The 22,284-nt window shown below is 34.8% G+C and overlaps 1 long non-coding RNA gene across 3 annotated transcripts; it reads left to right on the top strand.

The window, feature by feature from the left end:
- Positions 1–18,123: 18,123 nt before the first annotated feature.
- On the top strand, positions 18,124–21,145 carry LOC145071231 (uncharacterized). Of its 3 annotated transcripts, none has more exons than XR_013690319.1 (4): positions 18,124–18,796; positions 19,026–19,837; positions 20,015–20,057; positions 20,153–21,145. It is a non-coding gene; the product is annotated as an uncharacterized LOC145071231 (long non-coding RNA). The 3 variants fall into 3 exon arrangements; XR_013690318.1 differs by having other exon boundaries at positions 18,130–18,796; positions 19,026–19,091; positions 19,328–19,837; positions 20,015–21,145; XR_013690317.1 differs by having other exon boundaries at positions 18,125–18,796; positions 20,015–21,145.
- The last annotated feature ends 1,139 nt before the right edge of the window (positions 21,146–22,284 follow it).

Raw genomic sequence — 22,284 nt, 5'->3', positions numbered from 1 at the left:
CTAATTACCACTCTTTGGTAAAGTATAGTGAGAAGACTCACCTCGGGTAACTCGGTAATCTCGAACTCGGTAAAAATCTAGTTAAGTTGGGCATACCCGGCGACCTCACAGAAACGGGGACCCTAGAAGACCATTTTACTCCTCCCATGACTCAAGGACCCTAGAGTTGACCAAACCCTAAAATTCATCAAAAGTCAACTCTCCGGGTTACGTTGGGCATACCCGGCGACCTCACAGAAACGGGGAACGCGACCCCCTACGCCGCGCGTATTGGGATTACGCCCCGCGTAACTCCCATATTCAGACTCCTTAGCTCTTGGGGTCTTAAATAGTTAAGATACACGTCCAACTTCTAGATCTGACCATTTCTAAGCCTCTTAATCCATAAAGTTGGTGCCTTTAAGCCTTTGCATGGCCGGACAAGTCACTAACACCCATAACATTCCATTTCCAACCCTAGAAAAGCTCATAACTCAAGCATGACCCCATAACAATGACCAAGTTGGGATTTTTATGGATCTATAACACAAATATCACTGAAATGGGACAGATCTTGGTCCATGGAGTCCCTTACACTCATAAAGTCTCCACCTTTGGGACTTTTAACCCTAGAAATGGTCCATGCAACACCAAAGCAAAATAAAGAGGAAAGTTTTGAACTTTATACCTCTAGATGAAGCTCCTTCCTCTGAAGATCTCAGATCCAAACTTGCACTTCAAGCCCTAGCCTACACAAGCTCCTCTCCTTCTTCTTCACTAACACACCACGACACTTTTATCTCAAAACACTCACACACAAGCTTAAGGACGAAGGAAGGCTCTCTTAGGGTTTCACTCTATGATATGGTGGCTGAGGAATAAGCCTTAGCATCCCTTATATAGTGCACAAGCCAAATATTAGAGTTTGCATCTGGGTCCTCTACGCCCAACATACCTAGTTGAGTCCGCGTCCAAATTAAGCGCATGAGTACGCACAGCATACTCCCCAGTACGCCCCGCATACTCATTTGCCACAAAACTCACTCAAGGGCTAAACTTGACAACTTGACAAAAGAGAAGGGTTAAATCGCTTTACCTGAATTTTGAGATGTTACAATATATATATATATATATATATATATATATATATATACACACACACACACACACATATTAGTTGTCTATCCGTGCCAAGCGATGGGTGTTTATAGTTTTTACAAAAATTAGTTTCTCGATGCGATTTGTTTTTTGGACTTCAAATGTAAGTATGGTTTTGTTTTGATTAAAAATTATATGTATCTTGTTATTTTGGGTTAAAACTACTTTTCTTTATTAAAAAAGAAATGTTCATTTTGTTATTAGGTAAACTGGTTTCTTTATGAGAATCGTTTTCATCAATTAGTGCTATCAAATTGGAGTGTCATGTCATGTTTTTGTCTAACACGACACGACGCGATAACTTGTTTTTTTTTTTTTTACATTGACACAAAATGAATCAACTAAAATATGACAAACATGACATGGCACGACAAAAATAACATAAAATAACCAATTGAAATAGTGTTAGTAAGAGTTATGCTAACTAATACAAAATCAATAAGAATTAAGAATGAAAATTTTGGATTCTTTACAAATGCAAATGAACACATGTCTGATTGTGCGTTATTGATCATGCAATACTTCTTTATACACCACATTTACAGTACAAACTTCACTGCTATTGAATTGTTCATCAGAGATCACTAATATTTATTGGCACGTGATACCTCTCTGGATAATGCCACAATTTCTTTTTATATTATTAAGAACAAAAGGTTGAGAAGAGTATGATGCTCTAATAGAAAGAAATGACAAAAATATTCTATAATAAAAAAAAATTGAAATTAAATTGTCATTTCATTGCATTTAACCCTTACAAAAATGATATTCTACATCATTTTTTTCATCTGGATTTTTAAAAGTATTTTTAAAGGTAATGGCAAAATGGGCATGAGATATTCTATCTTGATTAACATGGTGTAGGTAGACATGAAAGATTAAGCAAAAAAATGTTTTGTATCTCAGCGGCCATAAGCTTTCATGACAGGCAAAGATTATCCAAACATATGCTCATTTAATATCATTTTCTTTACCCCAACACACACAACCTAAGGTAACAAATACTAAGGATGCTATAATAAACAAATGTAAGAAAGTATGTTGCCATTACTTATATTTAACTCAAAAAAAAGAATCAATGATATTACAAACCAATTTCTTTTATCCTTTATTAAATACAAGTAGATCTCATTTACTTTTCATGTGTAAAACTTGAAAGGATGTTGTTATTTACTATATTTTGATGTATAATTATTTAAGCAGGGTACAAGTTTTGCAATGTTGAGGTGTTCCTCTCTTAGATAATATTTCAGGAGCTTTAAAAATGAAATCAACGAACATAAATTGTATTTTTACTCTATCTGATTAAAACAAGATAATATTCTAGGGTTGAAATCTCCACTTTTTAATGCTTTTAGAGGAAATAACATGAATGGTCCCCTCTCACTTGGGGTAATCTTTTTATTTGGTCCATTTTTAACATATAATTTTTTTTTATATATTTATCTATTATAAATTTTATGTTATTCTCAAATTGTTTTTAAAGGCGGAATCAATGTTATAAAATATTGCTCACTCTAAGCTTAGAACAAACTTCGATCATCATCTTCAATCACCAAAATTGCCCGACGCAAAGCTTAGGAATCTCTCTAGTCTATAAAAAACAGTTCACAAATCATAAATGGGGAAAATGACTTGCTAATGTAATTAACTTTTCGGTATGTTCACATATGGGTAACTATCTTTTTTTTGTACACATTAAGGTAACAAACTTGTTGGAAGTGTTCACATATGACCATTATGACCGGCTGTAGCAGGTCACATTCTAGATGTAAACACTTTCAACAAGTTCGTTACCTAGATGTGTACAAAAAAATAGTTACACAAATATGAATAAAACGAAAAGTAAGAGTAAATTACACGAATGGTCCCTGTGGTTTGGGGGAATTTGTGTTTTTGGTCTCTAACTTATTTTTTTAACTCGGATGGTCCTTATTGTTTATTTTTGTTGCGCGTTTGGTCCTTGTCTTACCTAAAAAGACTATTGTGTCCTTATTAATTTATTTTTTAATTAATTTTTTTATTTATGTATTTATTTTATAATATATTAAAAAAAATTAATAGACCAAACATATCTGTATTTCCTCACCATCTCATCTCTCATCCTCCTCCCATCTCATATCTGTATCTCCTCACCACATATCTATATAAAAAATAAATTAATAAGGGCACAATAGTCTTTTAATTTTGTAAGATATGTGGGGTCTATTAATTTTTTTAAATATATAAAAAATAAATACATTAATAATAAAATTAATTAAATAATAAATTAATAAGGACACAATAGTCTTTTTAGGTAAGACAGGGACCAAACGTGCAACAAAAATAAACAATAGGGACCACCCGAGTTAAAAATGATGGGTTTTGGTCCTAAGACATCCTATGTGCTCATACAAACCCTAATGCTTGGATCTAGGCTTCTCTATTGTACATGCTTTGAATCCAAGACTATAAACCCTAATTCTAACATATGGAAATCAATATTAACATATAATTAGGTTTAGAATATTACCTTGATTGTTATGTAGCAATAACAATCCCAATTCCTCCTTGAATTGACTTTGGAAGGCTTAGAGTCACAAGTGTCACTCCTCTAATGGCTTACAAACACCAAGAGCAAATGGAGAAGGTATAAAGAGATAGGAGAGGTATAAGAATTCGTCTCTAGGACCTCTTGGGAAGGCATGGACGAATTCATGAGCCTTGAGGGTCTTTATATAGGTGTAGAGATTAGGGTTTTAGTCCTTATCCTTATCTAGTTGCTTGCCCACCAAGTAACCATAAGATAAGCCTTGAAAACCCTTATCCTAGTCGAATTCTAAGGCCTTATCACCTTAAATTCGTCAAACCTATTAATAAGATAATCCTTACCTTATTTTGTAACTATCACATAATTACAATTCAGCCCCTCTAGTTTAATTAATTACACTTGATCACAAAATTAATTCTTAATTAATTATTGACCAATATTAATTAAACAAATATGATTTCTCCTTTAATATATTATTCTTATAACATATTAATAAATCATAATAACCTCTCTCTCTAGTTATTTCTCCAATCGAGTTGCTTTGGTGAAGGCAACCCAAAAGGACCATGCACCATCGGGTCAAGTACATACCAAAATAGTTATGGACTTAGACACTAATCCAACAGTCTCCCACTTGGATAAGTCTAATAACTATTATGCGTATGACTTCAGATCCTGATCTGTAATCGTAGCTTTCCAAAGCCGCTGTCAACTCTGATCCTATCAGATACGCGTGTGTAGCACCCGGTCCCTGGTACGTAAATGTTATTTGAGTATTTCCTTTCTTTTAGCCTTGGACTTGGCGAGTCATAGGTCCGACTCTCCGAGTGGATGCGGGACCCGAGACACGTTTAAGTTGGCGACTCGGCGAGTCACAGCTGTTGGATGAAACCCTAAGTTTCAGGGGTTTGCACCCTATTTAAAGGACTTATCCGCCCAGGACAGCCCCCATTCTCTCCCCAGAGCTCCCAACCCTCGTTCTAAGCTTGTTCCTTGAGAGTTTAAGGCTATTGTGTGTGTTCTTGAAGGTTTTGAGGAAAAAGGGGAAGTAGATCAAGAGGAAGGAAAGGAATCCAGGCATCTTTGCACTCTTTCAGCAGTTCCTTTGAGGTATAATCCATTTTCCCCTGTTTCTATGCTTAATACTTCATGTAAGTCATTCTTGAGCCAAACCCCAAGTTTGTATGTGCAAATTACTTCGTAATAGGCTGATTGGCCCTTAGATCTAGGCAAGATTGAGCTCCAGGAGCTCAGATCTGTTAGCTTTATGGCCCCATGTTGCTTGTTCACCCTAAATCTACCCTTTTGAGGCATTTTGAGCCCTAAAATCCATATTGGTGAATATCCACACGTAAAGTTGGAAACTTTACGTGTGATTCGTGTCCTAGAAGTCCAAATCTGTGAATAGCATGGACTGGAATCGAGCAAATCTGTGTATTTAGTGGGTGCATGGCAACGACTAGGCGAGTCGTTCATGTGACTCGGCGAGTCTGTTCTCGAGTCTCCGAGTTTGTCCCCTTTTCGTAGTGTCGAGTGAGCAGTGAGTCATGGGGTGTGACTCAGTGGGTCGGAAGCTAAACTCATCTATGGAGGTACTCGGCGAGTCAATGCCCTGACTCGGCGAGTTCAAGGCAATCTCCTTAGATCACGAACAGACTCGGCGAGTTGTTCATACAACTCGGCGAGTGTTAGCATAAGTGTTCATCGGATGAAGATGAACTCGACGAGTTGTTCATACAACTCGGCGAGTAGGATGAAGGACTTGAATATTGGTTAAGAAGGTAAACCCGTCGAGTCGTCGCCTAACTCGACGGGTAGGATCGGGATTCAGGGCAGACGTTTGAGTAGGGACTTGGCGAGTTGGAAAGCCAACTCGGCGAGTCGGGTCAACTGAAAGTTGACTCTGACTTTGACTTAGGGCGTGGTCAGGGGTAAAATGGTCATTTTACCCAAAGGTCAGTGAGCAGTGTTTGATTGAGTATGTTGTGGGAATTGCAGCCGGAGGATTTCCGGAGCAGCAGCAGCAGCAGTAGGCAGTCAGTTCCCGATCAGATCAGCAGCTACTTCGAGGTGAGTTACCTTCCAGTAGCGGTGGGTCTACGGCCACAATGCCGGCCCACCAGTAGGAGTTATTCGTAGATGTTTGTCTCTGTGATATTCATCTAGGTATTGCCTGCGTTATGTTGTGTGCCAGTATGTTATGATGCTATGTGCTAGTGACAGTAGAGGGGAGATAGTCCCCGAAGTATCCGGTCGGTAGGACCGAAGGGGAGGCCAGCACCCAGATATGCTAGGCAGTATCCGGTCGGTAGGGCCGAAGGGGAGGCCAGCACCCAGATATGCTAGGCAGTATCCGGTCGAAAGGACCGAAGGGGAGGCCAGCACCCAGAAATGCTAGGCAATGTCCGGTCGAGAGGGCCGAAGGGGAAGGTCGGGCACCCAGATATGCCTGAAGATATATGTATGTTATGAGATTATTTGGTATGTGGTACGATGGGGGAACTCACTAAGCTTTGTGCTTACAGTTTTCAATTTTGGTTTCAGGTACCTCCTCAGCTAGGGGAAAGGAGTCGGCGCGGTAGCAGAATGTCACACACACACACTCTCCGGTTTCCGCATTTATGAGCTTCACTGGGATTTGTACTCTGATATTTTGATTGAATGTATGAATTGGCTTTTAGACATGGTTCACTTTGTGTTATGATTTGATCAGACAATGTTTTTAGTTATTAATATTTTCTAAAGTAATGTTTTTAAAACAAAATTTTTGGTCATGAAAATTAGGTCGTCACAGCGTGTCCTTAAGATAAGGGATCATATATTCCTCCATTCTAGATATCATATGAGATATGATTTCAAATCATTCTCTTTGTACTATATCTCGATTCCCGATTTATGACGACTGACTAATTGAACAAATCAAATTAGCCCTAGCCCAGCCGAGCATTTGCGTTTGTCATCACAAAATCATCGAGGGGCCCAAAGATATCGCTTTTATCCTACCTTGGATAAAAGGAACGGATAAACTTTGATACAATGCTTGCTTGCACTTACTCACCGAATCACACACAACAATATGTTTTATAACACCAAGTTACTAGTGCGTTTACATATTATCAATGTGCAACCGATTTGCAAGATACAACTCACGCATCTCGGTTTCAAGAATATAAGATGTTATCGTCTCACCAATCACTCGTGACACAATCCATGGAATGATCCAAGTGAGCGTGGGTTTAATCCAATGCTCAAATTCATATTCATAAGCACTCATGAACGTTGCAACAAACATTTGCTTATGTCTAATGCTCTTTAGACAATCCACACACCAATTCACGACAGTCTTCATTCATATCTACTTCCAACATATGAACGACTGTGGCCCATTCGAATAATTCGATTATTCTTAATAAACTCAATTATTCTGGAAGTTAAAACATGCAAATGTGAAACACAAGAATAATACTAATCCCATATGGCCTCAAACCTTTGAGTATAAATAAAACTCCTTTTATTTATCACCATACCGATTACTCATTATTTGTCGTTTCAGGTAATCAACTTCTTACTTGAATTACAACACTTGTCCCATGCTCCTAGCATGCACACAATGTTTACCTATGGTTCTTACTTTGTGAAATAGATCACATTGAACACATTTCCAATCATTCTCATTTCACAACTCCAAATCCTTTTCATAAGTGAAAGAATATCAAATTCTTGCTACTTGTAGAATATGCTAGATTCTAACATTTTATGCAATGATCCTTTTGTGATTTCACTGCACCAAAGTCACAAAGACTATTGCCAATGATATTACAAAGTCCTCTATCAGACATTGTTACAAGACAATTCCTTAGATATGATGTCTCTCACTCAAAGTACATTCCTTTGAACATCCTTTTGCATAAAGGTTTCTAATCTAGACATAGTTATTTCAATATTCAATTCCCAATATGGACATGCTTCCATATTTTCCATATGACAAATCATTCTTAATAGAATCTTATCTATTCGTAATGATGTCGATATGGTCCATCCAATATCATGCTTCCAACTACTCACAAGCGACCAATCCTCGTCAAACTTTGGATTGTCCTTTGATAGTTGTTTAATTATTTTAGTCAAAACCAATTCTAGTCCTTTTTCCCTCTAAATGCGCTAAGCATTTGGAAAATTTTAGAATGGTCAAACATTAAAGCATTTGCAATCGATCCTATACCCGAAGCGTATGGGACACGACGCATAATGTTTTATTTTCTATGTTCTCAAAATTCGAATTGTGAAGAGGAATGCCGTAATCATAATCGAAATTTTAAGAACACACTATGTACCCTTGACTAAATTTATTAACATTTCTCAACCTAAACCTTTAGATTTGAAATGAAGCATAATATTCTCTCCCTTAATTATAGCAAAACAACCTCTCAACTCTTACAACTCTGCAAAGTATGACTCTTGTTTTCTATAATTAATATTGCTAACCTTGCAATACTTGCCTTAATAATCATACAATTATAACTTTTATGCTCCCACTATCTTGATGATTATTATAAACATAACACTTATGGTCCCACTAGCTTTGACATGTATTCAGAAACATCTTAACTTTTAGAAAAACAATGCTTATTGAATTTCTTAAGTTCATGTTTCTAATACTTAGTTCTTTGATAATCTTTTATCAAGGCTTCTTGAACTTATACACCTTTGCCTTCGATAGTTCATATGTGTGTCTAAACAATTAAGACTAATTGCCAAACCTCACAGTTCAAATTATGGAAAGGGATACCGTAACCATGATTGAATTCGAGAATGCAATTTTACAATCACTATCTTCTTAAAATCTTTCTTAGTGAAAGCATTTCCTCACAATCATTTTCATGAAGGAGGAAATCTTATGACACTTAGATTTAAACGGTGTATTTGTTCCTATCCATGTGAATTTGTCAAAACCAAAGTTTACGACAAATTCAAACTCATATGGATCGAACTTTCTTAATCTTGATTTCTTGCCTTTATGGTAGCACAGCTGCCCACCATGTCTTCCAAGTAGTTAAGCAGCTCACCTTTTCTTATCAATGTACTTTCCATTGATCAAGGTCCTTGTCTTTTATGCATTGAAATGAGAACTCATAGAACTCACATGCATAATTAATTTGATTGGAACGGCATAGAAACATAATAATGTCAACACGATAGGTTGTAAACCTCAACTCGTGCGCTAGTGATGATTGATAAAGTTTATTTGATTTGTTCTAGAAACCTTTCAAGACCATTAAGACTCCCACTGACTCCTTGACATATAAGATTCTCTTATCAAAACATTTCTTGACAAACAAATATTCAAGAGTTAGTGTAACTTTTATCAAAACTCTTCATAAATTGGTCCTAGTTGGTCTTTGTCTTATTCAAGACATCACAGCTTTCCACATTTGATGAATGTTACAAACCTTTTTAATACTTTTCACTCAATGTCACAATCTTAATTTTAAGACTTGTTATTGGAATGAAGTATGATAGACTTCTTGATTTAACCATTTCTTCAATCCTTGATTCCTCTTCTTAAACATACAATTGTACTAAGACTCACTTAGAGGATCAATTGAGATATGGTTCTCAATCATTAAGACATATCATAAAGCATAAGAGCTACTCTCCCTTCTTCTTAGAATGGAGAAACTTTTATCTTTCTGTCTACTTGATTCTTCTTATTCGTTTTGCTATTGATTTAAACCTTTTTAATCAATTCACAATTACACTTAGATTTTATAAGTATAATCACATTTACTAAACCTTTAGTAAATCATGACGAATATCATTGTTACTCTTATGGTTGACTTGATCAACACGCAACTTTGTGTGCTCGATCTCCTAGTCCTTCACTTGACACTTTGTCAATGAATTAGTCTAATTTCCAAATATGAAATTTCTCATTCATCGTGCATCCAACTTGCATGATTCCAAGTTTCTGTCCAATTGAAACTTGGGCGATGAGAAACTCTCCCTATTTGGTAAATTCTCGACTTTCCATAAATAACATAAATAAGAACCAAATCCATTCAAACACCAATTTTTCATATACGCCATTGCAAGGATAAATAAATAATATAAAATCAAAATTTATTTTATTGCGGAAAAATTTGTCCTTACAATGCAATTCATTGAAAAAACTATGCTAATACCTAATTCTAACTCTAAGTAGTAGCTCAAGAATCTAATCTTCGAGAAATGCGATCGAAATCCATTCCTTCATGGTTAGATTCTGCTCACTTCTTCCCTTAAACTTCCTTTCTTTTCTTCGATCCTACAAAACATCAATTGTAATCTTATCACATTATGTATTAAGAATCTAGAATAGAAGCTTAAAAGAGTTAGTTAATGGATTTTACCTATATTAGAGCCATACGTTTCGACTCTCCCATCTCTAAGATCTCTTAGGTAAATAGGGCAGCTTCGTCTCCAATGCCCCTTCTCTTCGCAATAAAAGCAAATCGACTCTTTTGGAACAACACATGGAACTACTTCAGACATTGCCTTTCTTTTATGATCAAACTTTTCGATTATATCATGTCTTTCGTTGCCATTGTCTATATCCATAGAGGTCTTGAAGGCAGATTCACCAATCAACTTTGCTTTTCTATTGCGCCAAACCATTGCTGATTCATCAGCAATAAGCATATAGGTGAGATCTATAAGGGTCACGTCGCGGTTCATCATATAGTACTCTCTTACGAACTCACTATATGAGTTAGGAAGTGACTGAAGAACCCAATCAACAACCATTTCCTCACAGACAACGGATCCTAACATTCTTAACCTATCAATATGTGACTTCATCCCTAGTACGTGTGCACACACCGACTTTCCTTCTTTATGTTTACTTGCCAAAAGGGCTTGAGTGATCTTGAACTTTTCAAGCCTTCGAACTTGTGGGTTAGGGAGAATAATTGGAGGAGGTGGAGGAAGTGAAGCATGATTTCTTGTTCCCCGATCGAATCGTGGAATATCATCTTCATGTGGAAAGCTTGTCCCACGGGATTCGGGAAGACCATAGTTGTCGAACTTTGACATCTACAAAGCGGGAGCAAACGAATTCAAGTTAGTTGATAGATTGAGTCCTTAGTAAATCACCCAAATGAGATACTAAGGCTAGGACCCAACACAATATTCTACAACTCGGGAGAGGGATGCCGTAACCCTAATTGCAGAATATTTGAAGGTAAGTGAATGACGATTCACTAATTTCCACCATGAAATTCGAAAAAGAAATTTAAGTTTTAAATCTATGAAAACTCCTAGATCCTTTGAGATTCATTGAACTTTCAATGGCAGGTTTAAATCTCGATATGCCCCTCTTGTTTGTGACTGGGATGCCGAGGATTACAAAGCGGGTGTGAATAACCATGCAAACTTACATGGTGCCCTCACATGTTACAGTCACCTATTCGATGTGCCGGTAAACCACACACGCTCCACCGAACTATGACAAACATTGAGTCACCCTTTGCTACCTTTGCTTAGAACCATTTAGTGTGCCGGTAAACCACACACGCTCCACTAACGTCTTCGCAAGGGCACAAAGTATAATTTCATGGAATTGCATCAATTCACTTTTGCCTAAGTAACTAAGATTGGGAATTTTATGAAAACATTTAGTTACTTTAGTAATTCATTATACTTATAATGGAAGGTTTTGTCCCATCCTACCCGTTCGGCTAACGACCCTCCACTAGTCAAGAGTGCGGTGGGTAAGAGTGGATACCCATTCAATCGCCATTTTATAGGCAGTTTCCTTAAACACCCCTTATAGACTAGCTTCGTGAATGAGGCCTACTAACGGTAAGACTGACTTTTACTCATACATATATATAGTGTTAGAGTTTTAATGTTATATATAGTATAGGGTGTATTTTACACTTTTAAAATATTAGGTGGTCAAATTTAACAATTATACTTTTAATTCAATTAAATTTTAAACCAAAAACTTTATGGATTTATTAAACCTCTTTTAATTATACACCTTAATTAATTAATAAAACCATAAGGGTGTGATTTGAACTTTTTCAAAACTATAATAAGGTTTTAGAATTTAACATTCCTAATTAAACTTTTAATCAACTTTTAAATTCCAAAACTTGAGGGCAAGTTTTGAAACATTTCAAAACATTAGGGTTTAGAATTTAAATATACATCAAAATTAAACAATTAATCAAAATTTAAATTCCAAAACTTGAGGGCAAGTTTTGAAACTTTTCAAAACAATTTAGTTTTATTCTTTTTTTAAAAAAAAATTCGAATTTATGACATTTAAACTAAAAAAATTAAATATTAAAACTCCTGATTTAATAATTATCTTGAATTAGACTATTAATTTAATTATTAAATCATAAGGGATTATCTAAATCATGAGGATAATTACCATTTATACATTTAAGATATCCTAATCCCTTAATTATCTCTATAGATTTCGAAAATAAGGATAGGATAATGCAAAATCTATAATTACCATATTTAACAATTAGAGGATAATTACAAGATATGGGATAATCCAAATCCCTAAAATTTAGGATCTTATCTTGGGGAGGAGGCTAATTTCGAAAATCAAGGGATTAAAACAAACCCTAGATTTCGAAATTTAAGGGTTTAAGGAAAGGATTTGAAGATCTTATTCAAACTCTTGCAAATTAGGGTTTGCAAACCCTAATCTCGAAAAAAAACTTTAGCCTCCTAGGGTTTATTGGCAATAAACCCTAATATGTCAAGTTCATACAATTGAATTTTTCATACATATCAAGCATCAATACAATAGAAACCAATCTAGGCTCTGATACCACTGATGGGTTTTGGTCCTAAGACATCCTATGTGCTCATACAAACCCTAATGCTTGGATCTAGGTTTCTCTATTGTACATGCTTTGAATCCAATACTATAAACCCTAATTCTAACATATGGAAATCAATATTAACATATAATTAGGTTTAGGATATTACCTTGATTGTTATGTAGCAATAACAATCCCAATTCCTCCTTGAATTGACTTTGGAAGGCTTAGAGTCACAAGTGTCACTCCTCTAATGGCTTACAAACACCAAGAGCAAATGGAGAAGGTATAAAGAGAGAGGAGAGGTATAAGAATTCGTCTCTAGGACCTCTTGGGAAGGCATGGACGAATTCATGAGCCTTGAGGGTCTTTATATAGGTGTAGAGATTAGGGTTTTAGTCCTTATCCTTATCTAGTTTCTTGCCCACCAAGTAACCATAAGATAAGCCTTGAAAACCCTTATCATAGTCGAATTCTAAGGCCTTATCACCTTAAATTCGTCCAACCTATTAATAAGATAATCCTTACCTTATTTTGTAACTATCACATAATTACAATTCAATCCCTCTAGTTTAATTAATTACACTTGATCACAAAATTAATTCTTAATTAATTATTGACCAATATTAATTAAACAAATATGATTTCTCCTTTAATATATTATTCTTATAACATATTAATAAATCATAATAACCTATCTCTCTCTAGTTATTTCTCCAATCAAGTTGCTTTGGTGAAGGCAACCCAAAAGGACCATGCACCATCGGGTCAAGTACATACCAAAATAGTTATGGAGTTAGACACTAATCCAACAAAAAAAATAAGTTAGGGACCAAAAACACAAATTCCCCCAAACCACAGGGGCCATTCATGTAATTTACTCTTACTTTCGATTTGTTTATATTTAGATAACTATTTTTTTTGTACACATCTAGGTAATGATCTTGTTGAAAGTGTTCACATCTAGGATGTGACCTCCTACAGCATGTCATAATGGTCATATGTGAACACTTCCAACAAGTTTGTTACCTTAATATGTACAAAAAAAAGATAGTTACCTAGATGTGAACATACCGAAAAATTTATCACCTTAGCAAGTCATTTTCCCATCATAAATGTGCAATACATTTATATGTAAATTTCACAATTTATTTCAACCCTTGTAAAAGCCTGTTGCCAAATCAAGTGCATGAATTCTCCATCTTTACATTTCAATAAAAATTGAAACAAAAGATCTAAAAAAACAATATATACAATGCCTTTCCAAAATAACATGCAATAAAATATGAGATATACACTTTTTATCCAAAACCAAGTTTTCCCTCAATAGCAACAGATAGATGAAGTAGCTTTTATATGAATATATACGGGAGAAATATTTGTTACAAACAATTTTTTAAAACCTAGTTTTTATCTTTATTTGAAGAAATGAAGAATCTGGCTAGTGACATAATCTTTTAGAAGTTTTGTGTGGCTTGAATTATTATGCTTCGTTAATCAAAAATCAAAAAAAATTCAAACATTACAACAAGTTTATGGAATCATTAAAAATGAACTTGCAAAAGTCATCTACTTATTTATCTCAATTATCACAACATTTCAAACGCTTTAATCAATAAAAATATAACGAAAACTACAACCATGTGAGCCCGGTAAATTCCATTTTACTTATCTTGGGCTCCCGATAGGAGTTAATATGAAACTTGCCAAGCACTGGAGACCAATTGTGGATAAATTTAAAAATAAATTATCGAATTGGAAAGCCAATAATCTCTCGTTTGGGGGAAGGCTTACCCTTGTTAAATCTGTCTTGGGTAGTCTTCCGTTATTTTATTTCTCTCTTTTCAAAGCGCCGAAAAAAGTAATTGACAATTTGGAAAGTATTAGAAGAAAGTTTTTATGGGGGGAGAAAGAAAATAAAAGGAAGATAAATTGGGTAGCATGGAACACTTTGACTAAACCGAAAAGAAAAGGAGGTCTTGGTATTGGGAGTCTCCGGTCATTGAATTTGGTTCTTTTAATCAAGTGGTGGTGGAGGTTTAAATTTGAAGTGAATAGTCTTTGGACGAATTGCATTAAAATGTCTCTTGTATTGATGGCAAGCCATTAGCCAAAGCTAGTCTCCCAGGAGTATGGTTTGTTATTTCCAAGCTAAATGAAGATATGAAACATTGGGGGAATTAACTTGGAAGACTTGTTTGTAAGGCGTCTTGGAGCGGGAAATAGAACCTACTTTTGGAAGGACAAATGGTGTGACGGTGTAGTGTTGAAAGATGTTTTTCCGGAACTTTATCGTATTGAAATGCAGAAAAATTGCATGGTCAGTAACAGAATTCAAAACAAAGGTCTAGATGGAATTCATGGGCAGTGGTCGAGAAATCTAAGGAGAGGAAGGGAGGCAACAACTTTATCAAATTTAAATAACAAAGTTGTTGGTGTGGTGTTGACAAGCATAAATGATTCGTGGATTTGGAAAGGTAACGAGACGGGTGGTTTTACAGTTCAAAGTTTGCGGAACTTGATGACTATTGCGGAAGAGGTCTCAAACACGCTTCCTTTTTCATTGGGAAGGTTGGGCTCCATTAAAGTGAATTGTTTTGTTTAACGTTTATGTTTAAATAGGATCTCAGTTGCCGACAATCTTCTTGTTAGAGGTGTGACTTTCCCATCGTATCTATGCCCGCTCTGTGGTACTGAACAAGAAGATGCCGAACATTTGTTCTTTAAGTGTAGTTTTGCAAAAAAGGTTTGGAACTGGTTCTGTAACTAGTCGATAGTCGATGTAACTAGTCGATGTTATTGAAATATGCTCCTATGAATGTTTCAGACATGTTGGGGGTCGTAAAGACATTGGTGTTGATTAAAAAAAATAAGAGAATGCTATAGGCCCTTGTATATTCGGTTTTATGGAGCATATAAAATACTAGAAATCTTTTAATTTTCAAAGGTTTGAGGATCACCCCAATGAAGACAGCCTATGATATTCAGTTAATCTCTTTCAATTTGTTGAAATATAGAGGAAAGTTTAGTTCTTTAAATTGGTTTAACTGCTCGTGTTTCCTTATTTGTATGTTGTAGCTGGTAACTTGTCTCACGCTAGTTTCGTTTTAATGATTTTGTTGTTAAAAAAAAAAATACAACCATTTACCAATTATCTATTACCAAAAACAAGAAAAAAAATAAAGGCTTTACGAATTACTTGAATTAGAAAATATAGACACAAGAATCTAAAAGTCAATTTAAGAATGAGGCTCAGATCTGTATATACGTATCAGAACAAAGAGGATTAAACCGCCATGGCTGCATACATACATCACGGCTGATGAATCAAATACAGAAACCGCCGGAAAATGCCCCGCCAAGTTGCAGTAAATCTCAACTTTGCCCGATTAACTCAGACACTTAGAATACATCATCAACGCCCCAATTAAGCACTTTTATGAAAAAAGGCATAAGCTTTTTTAAATAAGCAAAAACAAACAACACCTTAAGTACTGTTTGTATGTAATAAAGAGTAAATTACACGAATAGTCCTGTGATTTGTTTAAAAACGCACAGCCAAACACCCCAAAAGGGATGGGTAATGCGATTTTAAGATCATATGGGAATTGCACCCGTGATCGATTGTTGTAAAAGGAGAATAATCGATCTATTTATCCATCTTTAGATTCATCGACGTTGTACTTTTTATGCGAAAGAAAAGGGCTGTTGAATTTTTGGGAGCAAAACGGAAAATCATTAGCGGCGGAGGGGGGCAACCACCCTTACGAAACATCCCTTCCTTCTGCCGCCTCATTTCTTCGGTGTCTGAGTTTTTTTTTCTTGTTTGCCCCAAACCCTAGTTTAGAGATGAAGCTCCGTTTTTATATGAAGGGATTATTCCTTATGCAAATTAATTTCCTGTTTTTACAGCTGTCATTGTTTGTAACGTGAGTTAAAACGGAATCACATTTAGGTCATTTTGTTATTAGTCTTCGTGGTTAATTTATGTTGGGAATAAAAAATCAGATCATTTTTTCGTTACTTTTTAAGTTTAAGAGGGAGTTTGGTTTGCTTTATGAAACAAATTAAAAAAATCAATAAATTAAAAAATGGAAATGGCTAAATAAACACGTTAGAAACACAATCTATACTAAAAAAACATCCTAATAAAAAAAAATTAACAATGTCTTTTTATATTGAAGTTTGTAAATCCAACTTTTTGTTTTTCTTTAATTTACGTATCTTCTTTTTATTTTTATTTTCTTTTTTATTTTATGCTTGAATATTAATATTTTTTCTGGAGTAATTAATATATATATATATATATAAATGATTAATTATTTATTTTTAATTAATATAGATTAATAACGTATATATATTTATATATTATTTAATAATTAAATATAAATGAATACATAAAAACAAAAATATGATGCAAATACATAACTGCATAAATCGAGAGAAAATTAATACACTCTAACAATCATCTATAGTTATAAAAGATGTTTCAAGATAGTAAGGTTTCAGTTGTCTATAAAGTTCTAGACGTGACATGAACATAATTTTCCATCCAGCTGCACATGGGGCTTTGTGGCGGATCCAGAAAGCTGAAATGGTAGGCAGCGGGCAATCTCCTTCTAATTGTACCATCACATAATGATTACCATATACAAGTGAAATCGTAATAACGCGATGGTACAAAAATTCTTCCGGACCTTTCCAAAGAGGAAAGAAAGTGAGAGAACCTTGGTTGGTTAAAAAAGTAAGGACTACGCCAAATCTGTTGGCAATGAGGATACCTGTTTTAGGCATAAGTAACCAGTATCTTTTAGGTGCCGGCAATTCTAAGAAATTCAACGAAGTATATAGTTCACTGATTCCACCAGTGAAAACTCTAGCATATGCATCGTACGAACTCAGTAACTCGTCTAGTAGTTGACGTCGAACATAGAGCCAGTCATTCTCGCCATACCCAAGACAAACAGATATTGCTCGAAATCCACAGTTTCCATCCCCCTCTACATCTTGTATATGTGTGATGTAAGGATGAAACATCACTTGAATTTCATCTATTAGTCGATGATTGTAGCATGATTGAGGCTCTTCCTTCAAGTCTGGAATTTCATTCAAATCTGGCTCTTCTTTCAAGTCTGGATTTCATTCAAGTCTGGAATTGTGGTTATGTATAAACTATGTCTTGCCAGTTCCCTATTGTTCAACTCAACAAATTTTGGCATGGGTGAAAAGTTGCGTCTTCTAGGAGCTTGATTGACAGAATCAGTTTGTTTTTGTTTTTGTTTCTTCAAACTTGGTCGTCCACGTATATTTTTTTTGAATTGCGGGTTCTCTAACGTGTGTTTTATTAGGCTGGAATATATGTAGCAGCTTTCTCATCATGCTTTTTTTCACAGCTTCCTGAAGTTGGCTTCCCCCTTCACCGCCCACCGCCTTTCTCCATCTTTTATCTTATGGTTCCATTTTCCGGCTTTCTGGATAGGCCAAACTATTCCATCGATGGTTTTGCTATCCTAAGACTACTCTAAATCCTTTTTAGTTCATGTACACCTCAATTTCTTCAATTTCATGAAGGTTAGTTTTGGATTTTTTTTATTATTCTCTTCTTTTATCCATGTCTTCTTTCCTGTTTTCTGTAAATTTTGGGGAATTTAAAGGGAAAAAAATCGTTACTTGTGTTGTATCATAAAGATTTGGGGATGTCAATCTAAGTTTCGTTTACCCCGTGGTCAGCGATTTCTTAATTCTTCTGAAACTTCGCCTCTATTACTAACGCAGTTTCATGGCTTTTTGAAAAAAAATCCATTTCCAACCTCACAGAGAGGTTCTGTTGTGTGGTTCTGGGTACTGGACGAAAAGTTGTTGAAGGAAATCCTAAAGTTTTTTGATATTATTTACTTTCAATCTTCCGCCTTCTCTCTTAATCAATTTTAATGTTTCGAATTTTACACTTTAGAGGCAGGGGAAGTAAGAGAGCATCATGAGGAAGGAGGTAGCAAGAAGAGTTGGAATTCAAACTCGGGACCTCTAAAGCATTAGTTCAACAGGATGAACAGAGCATCTTGGCCATTTTGCTGTGAAAATCATCTAAAAATGTAAATTCACCCTTTGCAATTTTGTTGTATAATACATTTACACCGTATGGAACATAGTTTTACAGATCTGAAGTGCAATGTGGCAGGCAACAATTGAAGAAAACTCAGAAGTCGACTTCATATTTTGTCTTTTGCATTAAAAAAAGTAACATCAAACCTTTTTTTTTCTGCGGGAGAAGAATATCACATGGGCGGATATCTTCGAGGAGATACATGTATGTTCTTTTTACAACATTACTATATATATATATATATATATATATATATATATATATATATATATATATATATGTCACACTTCAATATTAAATGTTGTTTGTTAGAATACTATGAAACCTATATGTTTCACATTTTAACATATCAAGGTATTTACATTTTCTACAATTTTCTACTTCCACTTGGTCTTATTCTTTAAACTTTAGGCTAATTATTATAGTTTTGCAGGACCATGTGCGTGCAGAAACTTAGAAGACAACTATTTTACAGCATCAGAGTTATATACAAGGCATAGTAAGAAAATATTTTCAACCATATGTGTATCGTTTTATGCCTTATGATTTAGTCTAAAGTTGATTTTTTTTCTCATTTTTGGTCATATAAAATGGTAAAAGTATAATAAATTACTAATGATATGAAATATTTTTACAGGTTTTAGAAAATGTTAAATAACACTAAAATTTTGTATTTTACTATATGGTCCATTTTCGATTTCCTTTTACTTAAAATTGATTAACAAATGTTTTTAGGAAGAAAAGATGTTGAATTCGGTGGTAGTTTTCACAAAGGTATTTGAACATTTAACCAAGAGTGGCGAATGTGAAATGACAACTCTGTCCCTGTTGGAAACTTTAAGGTTGAGCCGCCCGAGTTGTTCTAAGGGCGTGGGGAGCATTTGAAAGTTAAACCACAAGTATGTCTCTGTTATGAATGTTTGTATTGTAAACTATTAAATCATGATTTTTATCTTTGTTGTTTAGATAGGAATGCTGAAAAGTCGTATCCGCCCATGTGATATCTCAATAAATATTGGCAATGCTTGCATGATTGGGGACAATCCTTCGAATGATGTCAAGGCCGCAAGATAAATTTGTTTTATTACTTTTTAATTTTTATTAAATTGAATTCTAATTTTATATAAACATTTGTTTTCCCTTTTTATTTATATATTTCAGGCGAGACATCCATGTTTTTCAATTTTGACAAGGATATGTGTTTTTAGAGGAAGAGAGAACTGCACAGATTATCCTGTTTATCGGGTGAGTTGGAGTTGAAATGATTTATGATCCTTTTTTTTACTTATTGATGCATAATAAATTTTGGATGTGTGTATGTCTGATCCACTTTGTATGTGTGTGTCATCTGATATGAATGTGTATGCTCAGATTTTATCATGGGTTTTTGCTTTCTAATGTTTTCATGTAAAAACTGTGCAGGTCAAGTAGCAGAGTTTATGCTGTCCGGATTAAACGCAATGAGGTAATATTTTCCAACTTTTTCTGGCCCTTAATGCCTTAATATACATCATTTCGTTATCTAATAGTTGTGGCATTAATTTATAATGGTATGGTCAGCTTATATATGCAAGAATCCAGCATAATCCGGCTTCCGGGTTATACCCGATTATAAAGGCTTGGCCATTTCGAGGGTGGGCAAGGAGCTACGTTTCTTTTTTTTTATTATTATTTATCTAGCGTAAGTAGAACTAACATAAGTGTGATCTTCCGAGAAGAGAAGAATATTACCGATCTAAATATTATGCTCCTAAGCTTTTCAAGGTAAGAAAATTTGTTATAATTCTAATAATGTGAATCTGGTCATTAAATCTCCGTATAGGGAGATTGTTGTGCTCATTGTCGGTCATTACAAGGTTTTCCAATGGATCTCAAACAAAATATGCTTATTTTTTTGTAGTTTGGCTGCAGAAACAATACAATTTCATAGAGATTATTGAGCATCTGTTCAGGAAGACAAGATTTATCTTCAGCTAGAGGCATTGTTTCTGCAGCCAAACTACCACGAAACAAATATGATTTAAGTTGTATAGGGGTAGAATTGTCATTTGGTGCTTCTCCATTGTCGCAAGAAAAGATTGTAAAAGCGGATTCGCGTCATGTAGGCAGGTAAGATTAGAATATACTGTACTATCTTTGTAATTGAATTTTATATTTTTAATGAATACTTTTTTTGGAAGAAAGGGCCATAAACCTTTATCAGATATAAATGGATCCTTTCCTGAAAGCCTTAGAGGTTTAACTGATAGGAATCTGAATGGCAACTCCCTATTATGAAGAGTCCCACTTACATGAAGGTATGACTCATTTGAATCATTTATCAGAAGGAACATGAAATGAAAAGTTGGAAACACTTCTTAAATCTTACCTTGAAGAACAAAGAAAACGAAGAGCCATTGCAGCATGCAGATGAACAAAAGCAAAAATGGATGAAGTTGAAAATGACATCTATTGAGTATTTTGAATTAGCTAAAAAATAAATGGGCCAGACAATCCTACTTTCATTAATTTTTTTTATAAATACATTCTATTTCTCCAATGTAACACTTTTGGGATTCATACTTGATATCAAAACTCTTTTTCACCTATTTATATATTGTCAATCACGAACATAATTTGGAAAGTTTTGTTCTATTTTATTACATCCTTACATAAATGGGCGAATTGCAAAGAATACCACCATAATTTACTGTGACTACCAATTAAGGCAATGAACTATAGTTGCACACAAAAGCAACAGCTTCCAACCCCGCAACGCGGGGGGAACGCATCTAGTTAAATATAAATATGTATTTGAGTTTTTCCAGCAACCGACGCATAGCTTGAAATGTCCACTTAACAAACTAATTTATTTTAAAAGTTTAGCCCACCAGTTAATGTCCAGCCCATTTACCCAATTAAAACCTTAAAAACGTTAAAACATTTTCACTTTCATTTGCAGTTTGCTGTGAAAGAGCAACAACGTCGCCTCATCTGCCGGAGCACATCAACTGCCGAAGATCGATGCCACCGGAGCACACCAGAGCGTCGCCAACACAAAATACACCATCCATCGATCTGTCTCATTAAACGATTTCTCTTTTCCGGCAGCGAAGATCTAGGCGATGCTCGCGTCGGCGATGATTACCATCTCTCTCTCTCTCTCTCTCGACGTTTTGTACTTTTCCGGCGGCAGTACCGCTAGCCGTCGGCGATGATGACCGTGGTTGGACTGAAATAACCAAAATTATATTTTAAATCTTGAAATAATAGGCAAAGTTAGAAATTTTACCTTATATGTATTAGATGGTTAGATTAATGTTGATCTATCTTTTTATAATAAAATATAAATTGTTATTAGTTATATTGATATTAATGTGGTTTTATTATATATACAATTTATAAAGGTTACTAAGTTTGAGACAAAGTTTACAAGTTTGAATTTTTTAGCAACTACCTTAAAAAATATATTTGGATGAGAGATTGAAAAAACAAATTTCAAAAATTTACAAGTACATAGCTTTCTGAAAAAGTTAGTCAAATACTTTTTAATTTTACTTTCTTTTTTGTTACAAAATGGATTTATTAACTTACCGTTATAAAAATAAATCCAAACTTCGAATAGGGCGGAACACATCATTATTGAGGTATATTTGGTGAACTTTAGGGGCAATTTAGGTAGATTTGTTTAGTCGGATTGACTTTGTTGTCAT

This window comes from Lactuca serriola, chromosome 8, assembly GCF_051521515.1.
Source record: "Lactuca serriola cultivar US96UC23 chromosome 8, Lser_US96UC23_V15, whole genome shotgun sequence".
Taxonomy (NCBI): Eukaryota; Viridiplantae; Streptophyta; class Magnoliopsida; order Asterales; family Asteraceae; genus Lactuca; species Lactuca serriola.
Note: the sequence above shows the minus strand (reverse complement) of the source record. Positions and strands in the feature narration are given on the sequence as shown.